The sequence below is a fragment of the Calonectris borealis genome, chromosome 3 (genome assembly GCF_964195595.1).
Source record: "Calonectris borealis chromosome 3, bCalBor7.hap1.2, whole genome shotgun sequence".
In the NCBI taxonomy this organism is placed as follows: Eukaryota; Metazoa; Chordata; class Aves; order Procellariiformes; family Procellariidae; genus Calonectris; species Calonectris borealis.
Genome location: NC_134314.1, coordinates 36,933,477 through 36,959,157, shown reverse-complemented (window position 1 = coordinate 36,959,157; position 25,681 = coordinate 36,933,477). Strand labels below are relative to the sequence as shown.

Below are 25,681 nucleotides of genomic sequence, written 5' to 3'. Positions count from 1 at the left end.
GAGCAGCTGGAGTTGTAGGAGCAGCTGTTTCCAGCCCCATAGCTGTACTATTTTCCTAGTATTTAGGAAAAGGCATTTCTCTTCCCCTTAATAAAACACAGTCACAGAATATAGAAATTGAGAGGGGAAATCCCTTGCAATGAACATGCTGTGCAGCAGCCTACAAAGTTCTACCTCTTCTGCATACGTAAGAAAAAGAAAATCCCTTTAATGTGCCAAGGCTCCATGGGACAAAAGGGATTTCAACTAATTCTCTGGACATTTATACCATATTCACTGCCACAGCGTTTGAGGAAGCTGGCCTGGCCTTTAGCCTCCAGCAGGGCCATGTAGAGTAGGGATGATGGTTAATACTCCATTTGGAGCAGCCGATTTCCACCCTCCTCCGCCCCTGCCTGCAAAAAGCCAATCTGCCTTCCATTAGCAGAGCACTCCCATGGCTTTCTGATTCACAGTTGCTGCTCCCATGCTCTCTTGATCAGGAAGGACTGGATATTGTCAGAAGTAAGCACTTTTACCTGAAAATCCAGATCAGTCTAAAGCTGTTCTTTCAGGGAATCAAGTGAAAAAAACTAGTAGCAACATTGGAGAACAAGCATGATGATTTGCAGCAGCAAATAAGGCTGAGCAGCGTGGCTGAGGGCAATTCTATATTCAAATGGTGAAATCCCATTCAAATTGAAATGTAGCAGGGATTGAAGAACGGGTTTCTCCACCAAAGAGAGCCTGTAGCAAAGAAAGAGGGCAAGGAAGTAGTCCAAAATCTCCAAGCCTTGACCTAGGTGTAAGGAAGAAAACCCAGGATTACTATTCCTGGGTCTCAGGACCCCAGCAGACAGGTGAGCAAACAGTTTCAGAGAGAAGAACCATACCCAGAGACATGTAGGAAAATTACAGGTGTGCATTTATTCAATAAAGTAGATCCTAACCTCTTTTCTTATGTTGGGAACCTTTTTGTCTTTAGGGAACCACACATATTTGAGATATATCCTTAAAAACCTGTCTACATCAGGACAGAAAGGTTTGTGGTTCATATTAAGAGTTTTTGTACATATTCCAACAATTAGTACCTAAACCAAAACACAGACGCAGTTTAAGTGAACTCTCCTACAGCAGTGAGTCTGGCTGGTAACAATAATGAGCATGAAACATTTAAGCCCAGAATGATCATATAGAAAAGCAAGCAGAAAATGAGGCTTTTTAATCAATCACGTATTAAGCTTGAAAGATGTAATATTACAGGCAACTCAATAGGTGAAGTGAAGAGGAGATCCACAGGATATCAAATTTACAATATAGAGATCAAAATCTCTTACTGAGTCATTTTCAAGAGCTGGAGAAAGAAAATCTTTGCTGTTCTTCTCAGAGATCAAACTCCCTCCAGTCATCCTTATAAAGGAACAAGACTTTTTTATTGTCTTTATACAAATAATACTTTGAAGGCTACAAAACAAACAGAGTTCATGGCTGCAGGGTTTTCACTGAGTAATCATATGTTCTGTCTTTTAGGCTGAATGGTCGTAGAAAAATAGAATAGACAGAAACAGGGGATGATTATGTAAAATAACCCCTTTTCGGCATTTCTTTCCTTACACAGAACCAAAGCAAAAACTAGAATAACAGGAAAAAACAAGATCTGGAAAATTTAGGCATTAGTGAGGTTACATTAGATTTCAGGAACATGGTTAGGGTAGAACAAGGCAAAAATAATAAATACATTTCCAGAATTCAGAGAAGTGGAAATTAAATAAGAAGGTTCCTTCCATCCAGATACCTCAGGGGTCCCACTATCCTAATATTAGTTTTATAATACCATTTATAAGAATCTTGATATTCCCAGATATGTTCAAATTAACATTTGTTAATACATTTATACCTGCTTTTATATTAAGGCACACACTTCCCAAGCTCATTCACTCTCTTCCTGTAGATTTCAGATTTCAATTACTTTGTGCTCTTTTCTAGCCTCACGCTGCGTTTAGAACATGAATCTCATTTGGACCCAGACGTCTAAAATCCAGTCCCTGAAATGATGAGAAACATTGTTTTCAAAAGCAATATTAGCATCAGTACATTTAAGAGAATTAGTGTGAAAGCAAGCAAGGTTCCTGCTTCCTATCTACAGGAGAAGGCTGTCCTTCCCTGAACTCGGTTCCCAGAAAAATCTACTGTAGGTTTGAAGAACACAGATATGACATAAGCTGGACCATAAATCAGTGCAGACATACAAAACAGCCAGGTGTTTGGGCAGCAGAAGGAAAGCATCAGTGCTGAGCTTGTACTGGGATGGGTCTCTCTGACCCACAAAGGACATACAAAAACTCTGCATTTAGTTGAGTCTAGAAAGATTCAAAGGATCTGTCAGGGAGCAAAGGGCAAGGAGAGCTTCAGGAGTAATTTATAGGTAAGAGATGGTGAAGGAACCCGCGTTCCCCGGGGCCCCCATGGGCTCTTTCTCCCCTGGGGCTGGTGGCCCTGGCTCAGGGCAGCTCTGACGTAGGAGCCACATGGTTGTGGATCCGGCTACTGGGAGGACTGTATTAAGGGAGCCAAATCCAGTAGCCTGGTAGAGGTGAGGCTGCACAACTCCGTGCCCCAGGTCCAACCAGTGGTGAGGCTGAGCACGTATTCCCAGGTACATGCATACACATGTGCAACACATATATACACGTTACCAGCCACACAAATCAACACAGACAGACACACTCAGTGCTCACTTTAACACAAACAGCACCAATGGCCTCATAGTGCTCACCTCGCTGGCTAATCAGGATGGAGGTCCACTGGTAAGAATGTATATATCTATACATATGTCCAAGGTGGATCTCTCCAGCAGCTGGGCTCAGGCACTGGATCCCAGTGTCCACAGTTGTTTGTATCTGGGCATGTGAGCCCCCAATGCTGTAGCCCCACTCCAGCTGCTGGTACAGATCATTGCACACACACACACAGAGCCACGCATGCGTGCATGCATGCGCATACACCCATTAAGGATGCCATAGTAGCGCGCGCATGCACGCAGACACACACACACGCGCTTGGCTCCCTGGGCACTTCACTCTCCGGCTACGCTGGCTTGATCTTCGCGAGCGATCACACACCCACTCGTGCTGGTCTCTCCAGTTTTTGCACCACAGACATGCAGCCCCTCCCACCCAAGAGAAGCGTTAGAAACAGAGTTTAATGAGAAGACGCAACAGGCTGCACTGATCAGGCACAGGGTATGGCCAGGCAACCACAGCAACCAGCCCTTGTTTACGCAGGGCCAGCCCTTTTTATCCCTTTATCACTCAATCATGTCATTTGTTCCTACACTTGTTCATCCCCAAAAGACTTTGAGCCCTCCCTTTCCTCACCTTTGGTTCCTCCACTAAAGATCCCACTGTAAGTCTTGTGCTATTCCCAAATGCCCTTCCCTTGCATCTCATAATGTGTCCCATACCCCTAGGTAGTAATATCCCCGCCGTCTGAAAGGTGCTCCTGTTGACTCATCGTGATGGGTTTCATGCCTGGACACAGGGTCTGAGGCTCCCCTGGGACAACTCTGGGAAGGACCCAGACAGGCTATACCTTCTTCTGAGTCCTTAATTTATGTCCCCCAGAACCACCTGCCGTTGTGCCTCTGTGCTCCTCTGGGCTTGTGGAGATGGGCCTGTGATGGCCCTTTGGCCCCTCTGTGATGGGTCTGGGAGGAGCTGAGGGAGGGTATTATTCGGCTTCCTCCGCCTGCCGTTGTCTCTGTGATCCTTTGTAGGGGTGCAGATGAGCTTTTTAACATGTAACCTAACATTTTATCTCTTTCAGGAAAAAATGAGAAGGGAAATAGCTGGCAGCCACTGTTCCAGATGTCAGAAGACTAGATGTCTAATATAGGTTGAACTAATTAGAATTTCAGAAACTACCTACCAAAACATAGCAAGAGCATAAAAAAAATCTGTTGTGGAGTCTTCATGCTGAATGAATGTATAGACACCATAGACAAAGCGTGATTATTTAGATGGCCACTAAGCAATCTTCAACAGCTCACAAACGAGTATTTCAGAGCTATTCTCTGTTTTGGGACCTTGAAGAATAACGGTCTTTGTGTGTCAGGTCAGAGTGAGATCTTGCATACCCCAAGTGTAGATCGTCTATATCAGACAGCTAGATCTGAAGTGCCTTTGTGCAAGCTTTCTGCTCTTTGACAAATTCCACAATAATGGAAAAGATGATTGAAGGAGTCATCATGATAAGTTAATCAATCTCTTTCATTTATATACTTGTACTTTGGCTAAAATTTTAGCAGGAGCTACCATTAGTTCCTTATGAGATTACCAGTAAGGCACTGGCCAATTCTTGGTGCCTGGGCAATGTACTAACACACTTAAGTATACTTCTGAGCAGTATATTTACATACAACTAAATCAAGAGACCAATAACTTCCTTGTTTTCAAATAAGAGTAAGAGGTGATCTCTAAAGTCTGTGTTTCGGGGCCTCACAGGATCCTTGGTGAGAGGCGCTGTCCTCCTCTTGGACAACAGCCAAGTCCCACAGATGTGTATGAGACATACAGTACTCAACATTTTCACTAGAGAGGCTGCAAAATCAGTGAGCAAAGACAAGCGATACTGAGAAGGGCAAAATAATGTAACATGGTGTTGTGGTTTAACCTGGCAGGCAGCCAAATACCACGCAGCCGCTCGCTCACTCCCCACCCCCCTGCAGTGGGACGGGGAGAGAATCGGAAGGGTAAGAGTGAGAAAAACTCGTGGGTTGAGATAAAGACAGTTTAATAGAACAGAAAAGGGAAAATAATTATGATGATGATAGAATATACAAAATGAGTGATGCACAATGCAATTGCTCACCACCCGCGCTGACCAATAACCAAGTAGCGATCGCTACTTCCTGGATCACGCCTCCCATTCACATACTGAGAATGACGTCACATGGTATGGAATACCCCATTGGCCAGCTGGGCTAGCTGTCCTGGCTGTGCTCCCTCCCAGTCTAGCTTGGTAGCAGATGATAGTTGTCCTTGACAAGGTACTTAGCAACAACTGAAAACACCAGTGTGTTATCAACATTCTTCTCATACTAAATCCAAAACACAGCACTAGGAAGAAATTTAACTCTATCCCAGCCGAAACCAGGACACATGGGAAAAAATAATCCTGCCTGTGAATGCACAATGAAATCACAAAAAGACTTCTTTTAGACACACTGGGGACACAGTTCTGTGAAAACAACTGCAGTTGAAAGAGCAGACAAAAGATTGCGTATAGAAAACAAGGCAGAAGACAGCATCGTTTCACCTTGTAAATTCCTGTGTCCTGCATACCACGAGAAGGTCAAACTGGCTCTGAAATGACATAGTAGAACTAGAAAACATTCAGGAAAACAAAGAGTATCGTCAGGGTGCATCTGATGGACACAAGCGATCCTGCACTCTAGCTACCGAGGTAGCTGAGGTGGCGCTTGGGGCTTCTTCTTTGTACCATGCAAGGACAACTCAAGAGCAAGGCAAGGGAAAGCAGGCACAGAGTACAACCATTATTATAGGAAACAACACATTTCTAAACGCAGTTCTGCTCAGTTTGATTCCACCATGCCTGAAAATCCCGAGGAAGCATTTCTGACACTTTTCTTGTCTCTAGCTGTACTGAGGAACGCTGATTCCTCAGCCCAGCCTGCCCTGCTTCTGCATTAGGTGGAGAGGAATTAAGACCCTTAGCTATTCTGGCAGTTTCCCGGCCATGACTCCTCTATTAGGTGCTAAGTTGCAGCTAAAAATGGACTCTGAATGGTACAATAAAGACTGCATTCAAAGGAATGATCACCTTGGGTCTTTCAGAGTGGGCATCCAATGAATGAGATTTCTGGAACTGGTAGACTGCTTTGAAAATCTAGGGCCCAGTTCCTGACACTCTGGGTTATTAAGTGGGTCTCTACGCGCACAGAACAACTGAATATTTGAAAAAATAATCATCCTGCAATTTCCCAGAACTGGAGACTCCAGCGTATTGTAACGAAAGAAGGCTCACACACTTCTCTTCCTCATCTAACAAAATTAGAGGGCATTAGGTTTAATTTATGAAGGAAGGATTTTATCTCTTCTGTCTTTAATTAAATCACAGACCTTCTCACTAGTTCATAAATTGGCACTGCTATAACTCAGCTCCCACAGAAAACAGTTGGACGTCAACACCCTGTAGGCTACTCTTGCCCAACTAGTCTTTTAAACTGCAGTATTTATTTCAATTAAATAAGAGTTAATAGTACTGGGAGTTTTACATTTTGCTATAGGAACAGTGAATTGATATCTGCCTGAATGACAGGTTTCAGTCACACTTCAGTTACAGTACACAAAATATTCTGAGAGTTTTGTCAGTAGATATAATTGACTTCCTTTAATCAGGCTTAGGGTAAGATCCTGAAGGGATTCCACCAGACTTTTTTCTGGTGGAAATCTTTTTAGCTGCATGGTTACTAGTTCATTTAATAGAAGGAGGTTCTTCACATTCTTTCAACTTCCTTTACATATGGGATTTTTGCCTGAGTAATGTACATGGATTAAGTCCTCGAATTCGCTAGAGACAATACTCCTGCTTAAAGGATAAGAATTCAGACCCATCATTAGAAAGGCAGTAGAAAGAACGACGCAGTGTTTCCCATTGCATTTAATGAAGCAGTTGTTCCTAAGCAGAGGAGCAACACTGGGGTTTGTATAGCTGCATATTAGTTTTATAAGAAAAAAGTGGAGATTTTTAATGCTTTTGAAGTAATCCTTACTGTTCTCTTCAATTGTTTGAAAAGTTGAAGTTTTTAAATCCACCTTTTTTAAACCCAAGCTTCATGTCCTTCCCTTTCCAAATGTCTCATGTATTCCTAAAAAAAAAAAGACTTACAAACCTGAGAAAGAAATATCAAAAAGGAGCATCAATACTAGCAAGGAAAATTATATATCCTTTAAAAGATTGCCTGAATGTGGCAGTAGCTCTTTATCTGAGGGACCTGCATTTATCAACAGGAGCACTTGTAAGTCCCAAGGAAAACTTTCAGGGCGAAAAGACCCATTTAGCTCAAGACTTCACATTCTCTGATCCACTAGATTAGTAAAGAAGTACAGTTTTTCAGTACTGTTGCTCAGTTCATGTTGGCAAGTATTGATTTCCTTTAATATCTGAGATTACTGCAATTTTACTTTCATGTAATGCATAAAAGGCTGCTGGAGGCAGTGGAGGTGATACCACTCCCTTTGACTGAGGGAGCATGTACTCCATTAGTGACCAACCATCACTATTTGGGAATGATTTTAGACCCCTGACTGCCAGTAGACGGTGATATTACAGCTGTAAATCAGTCAGCTCTCTGGCCAGAAAGCTGTGGACTTTCAGGAGTAAACCCAGTCATACACGTCCGTCAGCTGTGCTTGGGCTATACGTTACACACCACGGAGGGGATGACGTGACTTCTCGGCCAGCCAGCTCACTTTGCTCAGCAGGACTGCTGGAGTTCTGGATCTGGTTCACAGAGCCAGGCAGCCCCACACAAGGCTGGGAAGGTCCTATGAAACACTGGCAGGGGCAGGAGTGGGACTGAGGGGGCTGCTCTCCTGCCGCCTGCCATGGTAGCCCACCTTGGGTCAGCAGGGGTGCCTGAGATGACTCCCGCTGCTGCTGGGGAAGAGGTACGACCAGCTCCTGTTTCCCGGGAGAGAGGCACAGGGATTTGGGAAAGGATTTGGCAAGCAGCCCAGGAATAAGGAAGGTAGGGAAAAATGCTTTTTCCTTCATTTAGTCAGCATCTCGCAGAGGCAGGGCAGGGTGCCTGTCTGAAGGACAGCTGATGTTTAGTACCAGCCATGTGTTTGACTGTCTGGACACTTATCTTACGATGTTTTCATCAAAAGAAACAATAGATAGATAAATACATTTTCATTGCCTGACCTCTGTGAGCAGCTTAACAGCTCGTTTTCCCATCCTCACTGCCTATAAGAAGATGTTTAATGAATTTCATTTTTCCTTGAAATGCTGAAATTCAGTGCGAGGCAATCTCTCAACATAACTGCTGATACCTCCTGCCCCAGGGAAAATAATTTTTGTTCTGCTCCCCGTGTTTTACCACTCTTCACCTTCACAAGGAGACCCGAGGCTTCGCTAGCCCCAGTGGTTGCCCAAGCTGTGTATTTTGCAGTGCTCCTCCCCTGCAGCAAGTCCACGTCACCCACCACAGCACCCATCTCATGGGCACTGCCCCATGCCTTGGGTGTCCGGGGACCCTGGAGCAGTGTGCTCCCCAAGAGGGACTATCAACTGGATGCGGGAGCAGAAGAAAGACTGGGTTGGTTTTGACCTGCTAAGTGTCCCTGAGTAACTCTGTGCCTTAGATCCTCTCTGTTAAGGAAGACAATGATACCAGTCTTCTTCCTTTGGGGAAATAAGCATTATTATCATCCTGTATTTTTCAGAACATATTTGTGTCAGTCCTACAAGAGCCGATTTCCAAGGGAGTAGGAATTCATCAGAGTACTCACATGATTTGGCCCTCAGTGTTTCAGAAACAAAGATGATGACAGTTGCAGCCTCCCACCCCATCCACAGTTGCAGAAAACATGATATAGAATGACAGACAGGATTTTTAATCCTTTTGGCTTTCAGATGATGTTGTTGTTTTCCGGCCTGTTGCAGACCAGACCTAAAGGTTCAGAACCCACGGTGCTCTTTTCAATTCCTGTCACATCCCTCTTCTGTGTACCTCAGAGTGAATTCTCTGCTGTGAGCTGCCTTTTTCCATGTTTCAGGGTACAGTGCAAAATGATGCTGAGAGCAGCTGGCGATTTACCTACAGTCTGGCAGAGAAACAGCAAAGTACGGGTGAAATCAGAACCCAAACCCGTGCAGAAGTCCGTATCTTTACTGCACAAAGTGGTGGAAAGTTCAGGCCTGCTTCATTAGCAGGCAGAGCAGTCCACCAGTCCTCTAGCTTGCAATTCCATAGCACTGCCACTGATCTTCAGGTGTGAGTGCCACATGCTATCTCAGGACTCCTGGGGTCTGCGCGCACTCTCCTCTACCTTGCTGTATGCTGCAGAGATTTCTTAACTACGTTTTCTCTGTTACCAGCTCTCAAATCATCCCTAAAGTGTCCCAGGATCCTGATTTTGAGGAGCGTCAAATCTGGAGGGATAAAATGTGTTGCCATTAAAGAGTTACCTTTAAAACCCTTCAAGTCGAGTTAAAATAAACAGAAGCGTTTTTATACGCTTTTTATACGGTTTATAAGCGTTTTTATACGGTTGGACATGATGATCTTAGAGGTCTTTTCCAACCTTAATGATTCTATGATTCTATGATTGATTCTATACATATGTCAACATTAGGCAACAGAGTGGAAGAAGCTTTACAAAAATGCATCTGTACAGAAGTGCAAGGAAATAGCTCCACACTTACCGGTCACTTCGATTAGCTTTAACACTCTTCCTTACCCTGCACATTTCAGCCAGGAGACTCACAATCATCCTTGCTGAGGATCCACTTGCCTTTTGTCAAACTCAGAAGTGTCAGGTCCCAGTTTTTCTTTGTATTCTGGACATGGATCTGGACTCTGCAGTCATGTCTAACTCTTTAGAGTTAGACAAGTGCCTGTCATTCCCAGCAGTTGCTTTGTCCCCAACTCAGCCAGGAAAGAGTTCTGACTCCCTTGTAGGTTCCTGACAAAACTGTTATCTGTTCCCTCTAGCTTTGGAAATGCTACTCTCCTTTGGGTGTTGAGCTGGCGTAGTTCTTTGCTTGATCTAGACAGTAAGTAAGGACAGTTCACTGGGATTTCTGTGCTTGACTAAACTGTTAGTGAATCATGAATCCACCGAGAGTACTCCTATTCAATAGGGTAGTCTAGAGAAGGAAGCCTCTTCATCCATTGATCCTTATTTTTCATATATATACATTAAACATCATACTGTACACAGCGAGACAAAGACAACTTGATATGGTAGAAGAAAATCCATGCAGCCAAAAGCAGCTGGATCTGCATTACTCAAATTGCTACCTATTTTTATTCATTCAGAATAAGACTAATAGATCTAAAAAGAAATAGTACCTATAATATGTCCTTTATTCATTGGTTTACATATGTGTTTTAAGATGGTTGTTAAACAGGCAGGCAGAATGTGCTGATTGAGAGATACAGTGGCAATCTTCATCATGGAAACTTTGGGAGGAGAAGTGCGGAGAGAGTAAAGTAATTCCTTGTTCCTCAGTATTGTGTGTCAACACTCACAAGCAAAGAGGAGGAAAGCTTTCTTCCAGAGATGAGACATTCTGCTTTGAGACGAGTCAGAAAGGGGTTCTCAGCCTTTGTCCTGTTCTCTTCCATGCCCAAGTGGATGTGAGTGTGGGGAAGGAAGGCCTGTGGCAGACGCAAGAGCTGTCATAACAAAATCATCCCATCTTAATCCAATAGCAGCAGATAAGTTTCCAACTAAATCTAAGAGAAAGTGAGGTACAGCATAGCTGCTGTTGAATTCAGTCATGGTGAACATGTATTGTTAAGTGTAGTCTTAATGATGCTATTGTCATTTTATCTTTTGTAACTTTATTCCATGACCGAACACCTATGTTTCTCAAGTAACTTTCTTTTAATCTGTAATCTTGTCTAGCAATAAATCTGGCTAGTCATCTGACATATAGCAAAGCATTCCTTACCCCAGCTTGTTACAAATCTTAAAACTGTGGCACTGGACACCTTGAAAAATTGCTGAGTTATCCAGGACATTACGTTTCTCTTATCCAAAGAGCAGTAGGGTAAATCCCCATAGATGTTGAGGAATCCCCATAGATGTTGACGAAATGGCCTCAAGTTGCACCAAGGGAGGTTTAGACTGGATATTAGGAGAAATTTTTTTACTGAAAGAGCGGTCAGGCCTTGGAACAGGCTGCCCAGGGAAGTGGTTGAGTCACCATCCCTGGAAGTATTTAAAAGACATGTAGATGAGGCGCTTAGGGACATGGTTTAGTGGGCATGGTGGTGTTGGGTTGACGGTTGGACTCGATGATCTCAGAGGTCTTTTCCAACCTTTATGATTCTATGTTCCGTGGCAGTTTATTACAAGATTAAGGAGAGGAAGAAATGTCTTCTTGGGACCAATGATGACTAGTGAAATTCTCTGACCGGCAGTAAAAAGCTGGGAGTTGACTGGTGGGTTCCTTAATGGCTTTTAACTGAGACCAGACATGACAGTAACCTGTAACTTTGTGGTAATGGTGCATTTGGGGTTAACTGTGCACCCGATCTCATCTTTGAGGAATACTGTAAGAGTCATAATGTCACCTTTGATCTCTATATGTCTTCTTTCTCTCCAACACTTTATTTATTATGACTGCAAAATCTTTTGATGTGTCCAGTCCTCTTCTGTATATTATCACAGAGATTAGCCCAGCTGGGGACCAAATTTCAAGTGGAGATTTTAAGGGCCACAGTAGTATAAGGTCAAAGGTCCATCCATTGAAATGTTGTTGATCTGGTGTGCCAGTTTTTGCAGTCAGCAGTGATGACAGAGTGCTATGACAGAATCATATTTAGATCCCCCTCACTGCACAACCTGCATGGCCACATACCTGTTGTCAGCTGGGTGCACAGTGTGCATTCTTGGGAAGAGCCAAACTCAGGAATTGGAGCCACAGAAAGAAAGGCTTTCCCTTCTCATTGATAGAACAACAGTGTTAGTAACAATCTGTGCAGAGTATGAGGGTTGAAAGAAATAAAAAAGAAGATATTTTCTATCTTTTGGTAAAGCAAAAAAGAATAAATGACAGTTTAAAGAATCATTCAGGATGGTATCTGAAAATAATTACTTGGACAACAACATATTGCAGCCAGACTACAGACACACTCCAAAACCAAAAGAGGAAATATTTTATCAATGAGTAAAACATCTTGTTTTGGAATTCAATCATAGCACTCAGATTTTCCTAGCTGCTACGACCCCCCTCAAAAAGTATGACAGAAGATCTATGGAAGATAAGAAATCTATAGTGAAGAATTCATGTTCTAGAAGAGCATGATATAGAGAGGAAAGGGTGACAACATTTGCCTCAATGTACCTCTGCCCATGAATCAAACTCTGAGTAGGTGCAAGCAACAGATGGCTTATACAATTTTTTTATTTTTTTTTAGTATCAATACTTACAGTTTACTTTTTTTGTGATCTCTCTTTGATTGCATTTAGCCCTGGCCAGCCTTTTCTTTCTATGTTTGTACAGTCATTAAATTAAATCTACCCTTACTTTAATTTTATTTAAAGAACCCTCTTTCAGTGGAGCTCTTGCTTTTCCTATTTTTTTTCCATCTAATATAAGATTATTCTAACTTTTTGTCTCATATTTGCATTCACCATTTGGTTTTGTAATTATCAGCTAGAGAAACAGCTACTCCGACTGAGTCAACGGAAGGCTTGATTTGTATTACTGGAAAGATGCCATGTGTTTAAACCAGGGAAAATACTGAAAACTGATAGCTGGTGGAGGGGAATGGAATTCTGATGACTGGAATGAATTTGTTCCAATGAAGACAAATAATAAGAGAAGACTTAAAGTGTGAGACAATCTGATGGTTATTGGCTCTGGGAGAGGTCTGGACTTCCCTATCCCAAGGAGTTGAATGCGATGGCTATTATGTGTCATACAATAGAAAATGTCAGTAAAAGTGTGATCAAGAGAAGACTTGTCACTGTCAGGAAGTCCCGAATCTAGCAGAAAGGCTGCCCTTTCTTACACAGTGCTCTAGGGTATAGATTTTAAAACTAAACCAGGTTTTAAATGTATAAATCCATCATAGTCCTGTTGAGGTCAATGGTGAAACTCTCACTCACTTGCATGGTACAAAGCAGGCTCCTCAGGTAAGAATACGTCTGACTCTTCTTTGGGCAACAACAAGAAAATATGTACCACAGCTGGAAATGTCAGGAATATGTGGGGTTTTTTTTGAGATTAGATCAGTAAATTTATACTATGACTGGCCTACTGAAGCGTTCGTGTCATTCATTAATAATCCTCATCACAGCCTTTGGCTTGGCCAGTCTGGTATCACATGGCTTGTAGTTGAGGTGGAAAAGATGGTTCCACACTTCAGCCTGCAGAAAAGACCAAGCAAGCAAGCTGGGTTTTGATGTCCAGTTGCTAGCAATCTGGCTGGAGTTATCAATGGATAATTGAAATGGATATATTTAGGTGGGGTGTGGAGGGGGAAATCTGAGGTAAGGTTGTTTACATGAATGTGGCCTTTAAATGTGAAAATACACTAAATGACAGAGGATAGATCAGTCACAAAGCCTTGAAAGCACTCTGAGCAGCTTATGTTTGTTGTTACAAAATACAAAGAGAAGAATGGCATAGTCAAAACAATGAGCTAAGAAAATTAACTTTGCAGCTGACAGGTTAGAAGCAGCGCAAGATGGTATTTGTCAAAGCCAGAGAAGAGAATATTGTGGGAAGCAAGTAATGAGGTAGTGAGTGATGCGGTTGTAAGTTTCAGCTGTGAAGAAATGTTATGCAGAGAGAATTGCAAGGTAGGCAAGGATAAGGAGGTCAAATCTAAGATGAATCCCGATCGTAAGTCTTTGTGGCATTTCCCACAGTGGTAAACCTAAAGGTAATGGGAAGAAAGACAGGATTTTGCTTTGGACATGTTGCACTTAAAGTCTTAAGTCAGAGCACTAAGAGGAAATGTCAGTGCAACAGACTATTAGTTTATTTTGAGTTAAATGAGAGATGTCTATGGATGGGTAATAAATCTGTTGGTCACTGACCTAGAGAGAATAGATGATTTTTTATTTACCAATATGGCTTATTTACAGGCAAAAAGCATAGAGGGGATAAGACTGCAAAGTTTCTGCTGAGTGCTGGGTCATGGAGAAGATGAATAAGCACCTTCAGAGCTCTGCTACAGGAGCAATTTCAGAGGGAGGAGGTTAACTGGGAGAAGATCAAGTTACAGACACCAAGTGAGAATATTCTGCTGCTGATGAGAAGACAATAATAGGATGGGTTAAATACTAGTTTTGCCATTTGATGAAGAAAATGATTGGAGGCTGTCTTGTAAGGATTTTGAGGGGAGCACAAAAGGCGCAAATTAAGTTGTAGGGAAGAGGAATCTCATCTAGATATTGTAGACAGCACTGGAAGATGGATCACTAATGATTAAAATGTTGGAGTAAAGAGTGGGTTTCACCAAGATTAAAGAGACTAAAGCATGGAGGCAACAGCACTTTTCTTTTACCTGTCTTGTCTCTGTTGCACATAAGCTTGTTCAGCAAATGTTTCTTTCCTTATGCATGTAAGTCTCTTAAATAGAGATCTTAGATACTGCTCTAACACACCTAATAGTAATGCTACCAAAAATCTGTTTCATACCTCAAGAAACTATCTACCTTATATCCATATGTGCTGCCATCTGCACAAAGTAGCGTCAAAAGTAAAAAATTATGAAGACATTTCACTGTTTTTTCAAAAGAAATATTTAATCTCTCAAGTTCTGTTATATCATTTCAGCAGTGACATCTTCTGGATGTGGCCTTAATGATGGGTGTTGGACATATTGTAGTAGCACCATAGTATCAAAGGCATGGAACTTCAAACGATACCAGAGCCGTGAGGCAATACTACTGTGGATTTTGGTATCTGCAATGACAGCCTTGTGCCCTGTTCTGCATGGACAGAACTTTTTCCTATCTTTGCCACTTTCCTACCCTGTCAAAGCTAGGTCAGCAGTATCTGCAAGGCCTCTCTGCTCCATGAGGCTATGAGCAAAGGCTGCAAACGGGCCGTGCTTCCATTTGCTCCCAGCCTGATCGTGCATCTACCTCTCCTCTGCAGAGAGCCAGAGGCATTGCAGAGGAGCAGTGCGCAGAAGGGGAGCAGCTTGTGCTGGGACAGGAAATCCTATGGGGGTGGGAAAAGCAGACTCAATCCTCCTGCTCATGACCTTCAGCGTAGGGTCGAAGGCCTGTGGGAACAGTAGTTCGTCCTCCTTCCCCAGCGAGATCAGTTGGCAAGGAAGCTGTCTGAAACCCTATTGATCGCTCGTTCAGAAAGTTCAATAGTGTCAGGAAAGTTGCAATACCTTTTTCTTCTTTTTGTATTGAAGTCATGAAAGAATGAAATGCTGTTCTGCCCTGAGAGGAGTCCTAGCTTAGTGATTCTCAGCTTTTTTTTTGGAGTGGAGAAGCTACAAATTTTCTGATTTGTGTATACTGAGTTTAAACCTATTGGCAACAAGCTTGCCTTTCTTAGGTATTTTTCTGTGAAACCCTTAGAAGTAATCACCACAGCTACAGGGATCTACAGCTTGGAGACTGAACAGCACTAGCCTACACAACGAGGTGGTGTTCCTCTTGCAGCTCCTGCCTACAGAGGAGGTGAACATATCGTTATGCTTTATCTTTGGGGATGACACGCATTGCCTGCCAACTGCATCTACTGCGATGGGCAACGCAGAGCTACAACATGATCATCTGGACCACAGCATCAGGGGACTCAAGAAAGGTGAAAAGGGCATCACAGCACCTATTCCTGTAAAGTCCCTGTGGAGGACTGCAACCTGGACTGCTGTTTTGTTTGACTGTTCACGGGGGTGAGAGCGGGATTCCTCTTCACTGCTATTTCTGGCATCCTGTCTGACATCCAAATGGGCTGCGAGTGCGTAAGCAGGAACAATGAAGTGAATTGGAAACTGGACGTCAGCTCCATATGCTACGTTAACTCTCACCCAACCTGAACCACAAAGAGAAACTGGCATCCTTAATCAATCTGTTCCCCTTTTAATAACCAATTCCCTGCACATCTCTATAGAATCATCTCTGTAGAGATATAAATGGCCCAATCCCGTTTCTGATTTGAAGGAATGGGAGCTTCTGTGTGTCTGTTTCACTGGAACAAACGAAGTTTATAGCTTAAGTTGATAATATTTAAAGCATCATTAACAAAGACAGTAGAGGTATAAACCAGATTTAGAGGGATTAAAATACTGTTTTTGAGGAACCCACCTTTCAGGCCAAATATTTTATAAGTACAGATTTTGAATTACTGGATTGTCTGATCCTATGTGTGCTTCTGGCCCTCAGGTCCTGTGTTTCTGGATCCACACACAAGACTTTTCAGTGGGGTATTTTTTTGTTAGTTTTTTTTTTTTTTACTGTGATTTTTCATTTAAACAGTGGCTGATTGTGAAAAGGCTATGACTTGTGTTAAAGCACCCAGTGAGGCATTTCTCTTGGGGATCTTTTTGAAGCACCGTAGGAGGTACTGCCCTCAGGTGAAGTAGGCTCCCCTAAAGTCAAGATGCCACAACAGATGATGTGAGCGCCTATTTCAGCAGAAAGCCATCTGGGTCAGCTTAAATCACCAAGGAAGGTTATTCTTAAACAAGTTCTGTAGGAGGACACCTGCCCAGGCCCCAGAGGTATGTGCTTAGACTCATTTTTAATTTAAATTATTTTGAAGGAGAGCTAATCAGAATCTGAAAATATTTGATGGTGATTAAATTTAGAATTCATGGATAATTAGCCGGGGAAAAAAAGCTATCTGCAGATGCTGAATTCAGCATGTGCCAGTAGAGTTCCAAAGGCACATCCTTCCTATAGTCTTCAGAGCTGCTTTTCTGGGGTTGGCATGCAGTATTTTGGGAAGACACTGCCTGAGCACAAAGTATAGTAAGTAGAGATAAGACAGAATATCAGGGCTCTCCTTAGAGATATCTCTTATTCCTCTGACCTTGTGAAGCCATCTTTACAGAGCTATTCAACTTTTCAGAAATCCATTCCCAGGTAGAAAAGAGCAGTTCCTACTGGGAGTTTTGCTGTGCTCCAAGAAACTTTTGTCGAGTTCCTGAATAGCGGGGAAGTTTCTAATTGCTTTTAACCATCTCTGTCCTCCCCGCCCTGCTTTGTTACCTTTTGTCTGCTTTTGACTCCTGAGATACTCTGAAGAGCCTCTCACCTCTCGGAGGAAGCACTGGAGCTGATACAAAGATATCCACAGACAGCACTATTTGCAGTGTACATGTTTTATTGACCTTAACCCAAAGAACCAAGCTACATATTCTCATATGTATCTACCTCCCGGTATCCTATCTCTTAGCTATTTATATAACTGCAAATAAAGAGAATTCCTGTCACAGTTCCTGTTTTTGCCCCCGCTATAAATAGTTGTATTTTTATTTAGATGGGATGCAATTCTGACCGTACTGTAGTCAGCAAGCAGCACTACAGTAGCTGAACTGCTGTTCTAATGGACTCTGTAACAATCTCTGTAACAGGCACAGGTGTCGTGGAGCTAACCAGCCCCACTTTGAAGCTGCTGAGCCTTTACACTGCTTTGGTCTTCCCTCTGCAAGCTGCTGCTTTGTCTCTCTGGTGGAAGGGATTGGCAGCATTAGCTTCACCAGAATAACAAAACAAACACAAAAGGCTTTTTAAATAGGATACATCCATATCCCAGATCGAGGTGGCACTTAAGAAAGTGAGGTATCAATAAATTACCAAAATAAGCATGATTGCCCTGTCTGATACCAAAGAAAAAGGGGTTAATCCTCTTTCAAGGTGATGGAAAAGTCTCTTTGGTTATATGGGCAGTGGAGGGACAGAGGGGCGGTAATGATCCTGTCTGCAGAATTAGCGCCGCTGCTACTGGAAGGCTGCCTGCGCTTCAAAAGCACAGTGAAGAACTGAAGAAAATGCAGACAAGAGCTGCATAAATGGTTTGAGATCTGCAAAAGCAGGCTTTTTAATGAGAAACTAGGGATGCTTGATACATTTTCAATCACCAGCTCAAGGCTCATTAGTCGAGTAGGTAGACGTTAATTTTGACATCCCAAGGTTGAGCGAGCGGAGCCTGGTTTCTTCCACTGTGGAAGTTAGGTGGAGCCTGAGCAGCAATAGCAAGACAGCTCTGGGGTCTGGGCATGCTGATCCTCCTGCTACTGGGGGACAGGAGGAATGGGGTTCTTGACTGCTGCTCCGGAAAGGGGCTTTTTCTCACCCCAGCAGTATTTGTTATCCCACAAATGATTCCTTTTCTCAGGAGAGGCAGAAGCCTTGTCGTTTTACGTGGTCCTAGACTTGTAAATGCTAATGTCTGTGATGCTATTGCCTTTTTGGTGACCTTTTCTGTGCTGCCTTCAGAAACTACTTAATCTGTCTCAGTCCAAGGGGACATACCCACAGCTCCGAAGAGGACCTGGGTGGTACCTAGATCTCCCAACACAGAGCTGGAACATGGCCAGGGCATACCCAGCAAGAGCAGGCCTGCAGCATACCCTGAGGAGTCAGCTAGTCTTATAGTGTATACTTACTTTTTCCTTCCTTCGGACAAAATTTTCTCTCTTATAAAAAATTTCTCCTTTGAAATATTCTAGGGAGCCCAGACAGATGTAATCTTTCTTCCTGAAACTTATTCTTTTGCTTCATTATCTAAGAGACCATCTGATCATTCTTCTTAATTAAAATAAGTGTTTTTACTTCAGCTCCTTGGAGATGCAAATGTCTCTTGCTAGAGCAAAGTCCTTGACTAGCTCATGAATAACTCCTTGCTTCTATGAGTAGAGAAAACTCTCCCTATTCCTTCTCCCTTTTTGACTCTGACATGGTGAAGTGTATCTTAAACTTACTATATATTCTCTAACATTAGATATATGACAAACATGTCCGATACAAATATCTGACCATGATAAATAGGCTTTTGACTGAAAGCAGACACAACGGTGATGAATCACTTTGGGGTGATGGGACCCCAACAAGCTTCTACTAAGCATGTGTAGCAGTCTCCCATTGCACGGTTACATCCCAGGAGGACAGAGAGCGGTGATGGACTCGAGATTTTCGTATTTCAGTGACTCTGTGAAGGCAGACAATTAGCTGTTGTTGTGGCACCATAAAGAGAGTGCAAAATTCAGAAATAAGGTTATATCATTATGTAAACCATAATCGGCCTCAGCAAACAGCATTATAGCATCTTACCAAGCTTTGTTAGCTGAGACAATTCCAGGCAAGTATAGAAGCAGCTACTCCCCTGTAAAAGCTTTGATGTAAACTGTGTATGTCATGTCTTTTATTCTTGTCTCATATGGACATGTTTTTCAGAATTAGCAGGCATGCCATTCAGTAAATATGTTACTGGAACCATCACACTGAATAATGCTTATTGTTAAAAGAGTTGCTGGAGTTTTTTTGTGCTGGGAGTTTAGTGACATTGTTAAGAGCTTTGTAGAATCATCTATGTGCTGTTTCTGTCTGCAGGTATTGTCATAGGGAAGTTCAGATTATTAAAGGAATATTAAGATTCTGCATTTTTTCTCCAGATTTTTTTCTAACATCAATGGACAAAATAGATCTTGTCTTAACAAATTGTGTACCCTAGCGCATCAGAATTCACCCATGCTGGTTTTGGATAACATTACCATTTGGATAAAATTACCATCACCTCAGGTTTCTCTGGATCTTTCCTGAGCTGAAGCTGCTTAGCTTATTTCTTTATAGTCTTACTAACTTCTGCAATGTAGGCAGCACAACAATAGAAATCTTAAAGAAATTGGAATATTTGTCTTTGTTCTTCACAAAGTACTGAAGCGTTTTCTGCATGAGCTAGTAGAACCACGCAGCAAGCTACCTGGAGTCCCTATTTGGTAGCAGGGATGACTCTGACTAGTCCTAGATTACTTATTGATTTAAAATTAAAAAAAAAAAAGTAAAATAAAAAATACGAATTAATGTTTTATAAACCCGGGGGAAAAGAATTTTCAGCACAGTACGAAAATTTAAAGCATTCCTTTCTTTAGGCAGAGCAGGCAGTGCCAGGGTGGCCAAACAGCCATGGCCCTTCTGCTCCTTTCACCCACCCTTAAGCTTTGCAAAACCAACTGGCTGCTGCCACCAGGGAAGGGCTGGCGGTGATTTCATGGGACGTCCTTCCTGCAGCAGCAGTTACTCTCCGGTGACAGCAAGCCTGGCTCCTCGCTCTCTGCTTCTTGCGAGGGTGGCTCCGTGCCCCAGCTTCAGAGGGACCAAGTTCTGGGTGCTGAGAAAGTAGAGAAAACACACAGGAAAATCATACACACCCATACACACAGAGATTGACTTTAAACCCATTTGTGTATGTCAGCATACAAATGACTTATAAAAGTATGAGATAGCTGCCTAATTATTAAGCAAGATGCATATTTTTAAAGGCTGAATCTTGTGGAAGTATAAAAGACCCATCGACGTTTTTTGTCCTTTTTCCTTTTTTAAAGAGCAGCTAAATTCTGTTGACCTTTTTATGTGATTGAATTAAAAAGTTTTAAAGCCCCAGAATTTGTTCTTTAAAGTCAATCAAAATTTTGGCATTTCAGTATATCTGGCATTTCAGTATCCTAATTTTCATCACCATAAGGATCAATACTACCGTCCATCTCTGTTTATGGTATTTTATTTCCTCCAGAAGCTGACTTGAGAATCAAAGAAGATCTCTAGATCTCTGTCAAGCAAGATTTCAATAAGAAATAATGGAAAATATTTGTTGTGACTGATTATTAGATATCACTGATTTTGGTGCGATGTCCTGACTTCATTTCTCTCAAACCTTTCACAGCAATACGTACGGGAGCTCATGGCCCTAACAGCAAACATAAATTCTGTAGCAGGCAAGTTACCTGAGTTACCGAGTTTTTAGATGACATAATTCTGAGATGGTTTTCTGAAATAAAATGCCATCTACTTCTACTTACTTTTCCTTGTTTCCTTCTCTAAGAAAACAGTGAGAAAACGTGCTTGTTCTGAAAGGTAGTTCCTTTGAGGCCAGTTGTTTTCCTCCATCTCTCTAAAAAGACAAGATATGAATTTGTTAGTGAGTTACCAGACAATTCAATATACAGCGCATCCAAGGTGCCAAATAAATGCACTTTCATTTGATACATCTTGACGTAGCTGAAAGTTTGAATTTTGAAGTCAGATTTACCAGAAGGCTTCTGGGGCCACAGCCAGGAGCAGCTAACAGTTGTATGCTCAAATGATCTTCCCCGTTTTCTCTGAGGGAGATGCAGTCACATTTCGTAACACTACAGTGTGCATTGCAGCCCCCTTATTAATGGGATAGCGGGTAAGACACATCCTGGACAAAAAGAATCAGAATCGAACAAGGCTTTCAAACTTTTCCGTCTTCACACCAGAACGGGATCATTTCACAGCATTTCGACAATACCGGCTGGCAGCCAAAAGATACATACACCAAATCAGCATCAGGGCTTTAATAGCTCATAATATTTTAATGTTTTTTAATATATTAGATTATTATAAGGGTACTATAATATACCAACATTGTTCTCAATTAAGACATAAGAAGGATGTTCCCTGCAGTTTGCTCTTTCCATACTCAGTGGAATTTTCCAGACTCTACCTTACTCTGAGGGGAAGATTTGATTTTCAAAGGGCTTTTGCTATGTCTGCTTTTGATTGAAAGAGAGCTGTATATCTGCTCAGAGAACAATGGCTGTGGGGCAATATTACCACACAAATACAAGGGGATCTGATTAGACAAGGGTTGCCTAATCTATGGTGTAATTCAAACTGCAACTAACATTATAGATGGTTGCAATTTAAAAGACCTTCGTTCTATGTTAGATTTGGATAACCATAGGAAAGCTAGTAAATTGAGACTGGTTATTCATCTCAACTTACCTCTTGATTGCTGAAGTCTATTTAAAATAATAATAATAATATAATAATAAATTGAATTTGGAGTTTTTCCTAAGGACTGAAGGGTTTGCCTTTTAAAAATCTCATGATTCAAAAATTGAAATTAGGTCCGTTATTTCAGAATTCAGAGCACAATGACAGCAAATCTCTATATTCCATAAAGTTGTTAAGGCCCTTTGTTATTCTAATTCAAGTTTACTACGGTCAAAATTAAGGGGCAGACTATGTGTAAAATGCTAGATAATGTTCTCCTAAGCGTGAGTATGAATTTCATGTCCCTTACAACTGAGATGCATGAGGTGCAGGCTTCGAATTATAGGAAATGTGCCTGGGAAGAAAGATAGAGTAAGAGGCTCTGCACTTGCTGCAATAAACTTATTTTACAGAAGGACTACACTCAGTGGGACATTATGATGCACCCTGTGTGACAACAGACTTTGTAACTCCTTGGTTGCAAAGAGTTTGCCCCATGTCGGGTGTCCCTTTTGCCTGCAGCCCTCTCACAGTCAGAAGGAGCTGAAACCAGAGAGCACACTGGGCATGCTGGGTGAGAAACCCAAGCATTGCAAGGAGCCCCATAGCTGCAGAAATTGTCTGGGATTTAGGAAGTGGAGGCTCAGGCTGAGGAAGTTCTGCCCACTTCAGAGTCATGAGCGTGTGCCCCCCCGCAGCCAAGTGGGGATGCCCCGGGCTGCTGGTGGCTGGGCAGTCGGTGTCCCCAGACCTGGCTTGGTGGAGTCATTCCTTTTCTTAAGAACAACCAGTACCTACTTGTTGGGTCAAAGGACACTCTATAGTCTAGCCACTCAGGTGGCATGTGGGAACTCAAGATCCAAGCCCACAATGCTCAATATTTAATACCCACCATCATATTTTGACACTAATTCAAGCCCTTGTTGCCAGGCTCAGCGGAAAGGCTGACAGCTGAATGGACGTGGAAACAGAAGTGTCCTGTCTCATCTACAGATGGTCTGATCAGTTCAAGGGCAACAAACTTTGATGGGGTTGAAAAGTTTATGCTGTCTCTGCGTCTACTCTGGATGTTTTGCAGATAAATAAAGAGTTCAGAATCCAGCTGCTGTCAACAGATTTTTCTAAGTACTAAATCTACAGTGCTACACTTGGAAAAGTGCATTTATCACAGACAAAACTGAGTTTCTGAAAAACATTTATTAAAAAAGACTGACTACAGCTTTCAGTAGGCTTGACAAGATTTCCTATTTCGCTTTTCATCTTTACCAAGTGCATTAATAGCTTTTAAGACTAAATGACATGAGCGCTAAATATCTCAGCAGTGCATTAGAGATGGAGAAAACAGAATTTTGTGGCTTTGTGTACATGCCTGGTGATCAGGAGAAAAGGCACAGTGAATAGGACTGTTGGAAAAAACAGGAGTTTCCCCCCAATCCAAACAGATTCATAAAGATGTTTGCAATTAAACAGCTGAAATTTAAATTAAATTTCCATTGCCCAGCTGATATTTCTCACTATATCCTAAATATTTAAATGGCTGAGTGTTCCTGAAAATATCTTCAAATCCAAAAATCCCAAGAAATCAATTATCAGGTTGTATTAGCTAGCACGCATTTGTCACTACCGCTTTCACCAGTTCACCATTTTTGCTGTTTAGGATTTTTGCTTGCCTGATCAGACACCAGAAACATACCATGTGGGCAAATATCCAGTAGTGAGCTGTAAAAGTGAACAATCTGTGAATAACTCAAACTCTGAAAAAACATTTATTCTCACTAGCTTATGAACATTTACAAAACTCAGCAAAACTGAACCTGAATGATCCAAACCCTTCAAAAGCCCAAAATACCGACAACACATCAAAGCAGCAAAGTAAGGGACAAAAAAATACAATCTTTCCTAAAAGTTTTTCCAAATGCAATCACTATTCAAAACTGGTTAATGTTTTATTAGGTGAATTTACCTAACTTTAAGCAGCCACTCATGTCTTTCTGCTGTGGCTGTATGATATGATATGGCTGGTTGCCTTACACAACTAAGAGAAATAAAAATAGCTTCAAGTAAAATAATTTTTCCCAGCTGAGCCCCACATGAGCTCTGGCTGATCTTTCTTTCACTCAAGTTAAGATAGTAACTTTCATACACGTTACATTTTTCATTCAGATGCAAGAGACTTGTTTAATGAGTTGCCCGAGGTGCAACATCTTTACTTTGGAGCAAATTAAACCACTTGCTATAACAAGAGGTAGGGTTGGTTTTGTGCGTGTGTGTGCACGCATGTGCGTTTATTGCCATCATCACACTATTTTGTGTACTTATCCTACTACAGGCTACTATTCCAGGCCCTGCACCAACATAACTATTGGTATAGGCCAGCAAAGGTGACTCACTTGCTGTGGAGGCTGAGAACATGGGGTGCCTGTCTTTCCATATCATCCAGTTTAGGGCCAAGGAGCAGGAATCCTGGGCTGAGCATTGGGTATCTGTACACAGAAAATGAGGGACACCTGGGAGTTGGGCAGCAGAACTGATCTTCTAAGCTGAGTACAAGCAGGTTGTTTCTGGGAGGGTGAGCAAGGTATGTGGGTGAGAGGTCTTCCAGGGAAGGAGGTAGCTGCTTCCTGGAGCAAGTTGCACCTGAGGTGAGTTATAGCGAATTATTTTAGCAGTTTGATTGACTGAACCAGAGCAGATTGCCTCCAGCATAGTCTTTAAGTGCTAACTGACAGCCATTTGGTTTCATGTTCTTCAGACCAAGCATACCATCCCTGCAGAGAAGCAGGACTTCTCATGGCTTGGGACTGAGATCTGCTTTTGTCCGCTCTCTATGGGAATAAGGAAAATTTGCATCTGATTTTGACAGTGAGCTCTGCCTAAAGGATATGCGTAAAGATTACCATGTTTTCATCAGTGTGCTCAAAGCAGATAAATGAGCGTGTTCTCCACTGTGGCAGATCTGGTCTCAAACAGGGATAAAAGGAGTTTGGTGGACATTCCCCGTAGCGCACACATTCAACTTTGCAGTGACATAATCACCAATCTCAGCCCACCAGTCACACCTGGTGAGTCGTTCAGAGAAAGAAGACAAAGGCATTTGCTGAACAGGACTAGAAATTGTTTGCGCTGTAAAAGACTAAAGTGACCAGTGAGGTTGTACTTGCAATTTCCAAACACCCCCTCTCTGCCATCCAGGTATGATGTATTATGTCTTTCCTTTGTTCTCAATAACATTCTGAACGACAGCGTTTGAGAAGGCAGGCACTTTAGAGAAGCTTTGCAGATGTTTTTCCTTCCTTAAGTCTTGCTGAGATAGGTTAGGAATACTCTCACATATAAGCAACTCCCTAAAATACAGGCCAAGCCAGCAGAAACTATTAAACTAACCTCATTCCTCTCTGTGGAGCCCTTCACTCTGACCAGTTGAGTGCATTTTATTTCTATTATATTCGAATCTGCTGCAAAGAGTTATGTTAGAGTGATTTCATTTTTTCAACAAACCTACTCACCATCTGCATTTGGCAAAACTCGTTGACATCAGTCTTTGTTGCTTAGCAATAAATACTTGTGCTGACTCCAGTCACAAAGAGTGTTCATTACTTTGTCATTCAGACATTTTACACAGCCTTTATGGCCTCAGAAATCGTTTATTTACACTGGCCTTCTTGGAAGAGAGGGGGAAGACCTGAAAAACAAATGTGTAGAATGAGAGGAAAGGCACACAGATCTTGAAAGGCATTGGACACAAGTAGCAAAGAAGCTGTAGTAGGTCCACAAGCTCGATAAAGAGGAGGAAAATATCTAAAAGAAATCAATGCAATACTATTACTATAAAATATTAAAGCAGTTATAGAGCTTGCCAGACATCAACAATCTTGAACACTATTAAAGTGTATGTTTTGTATTGGCGTCAATGGTCACATTCCATCAATATGTGTTAATCAAGATGTACTAATCAGCAAGAACATCTGATATAAGAATGTGTTTTATGCTTATATTCTGTGTCT

The 25,681-nt window shown here is 42.0% G+C and overlaps 1 long non-coding RNA gene across 1 annotated transcript; it reads right to left on the bottom strand.

Annotated features, from left to right (window-relative positions):
* Positions 1–19,965: 19,965 nt before the first annotated feature.
* LOC142080253 (uncharacterized) lies at positions 19,966–25,316 on the bottom strand. The gene is made up of 3 exons (XR_012672909.1): positions 25,184–25,316; positions 20,738–20,829; positions 19,966–20,049 (listed from the first exon to the last, which is right to left on the bottom strand). It is a non-coding gene; the product is annotated as an uncharacterized LOC142080253 (long non-coding RNA).
* Between the last annotated feature and the right edge of the window lie 365 nt (positions 25,317–25,681).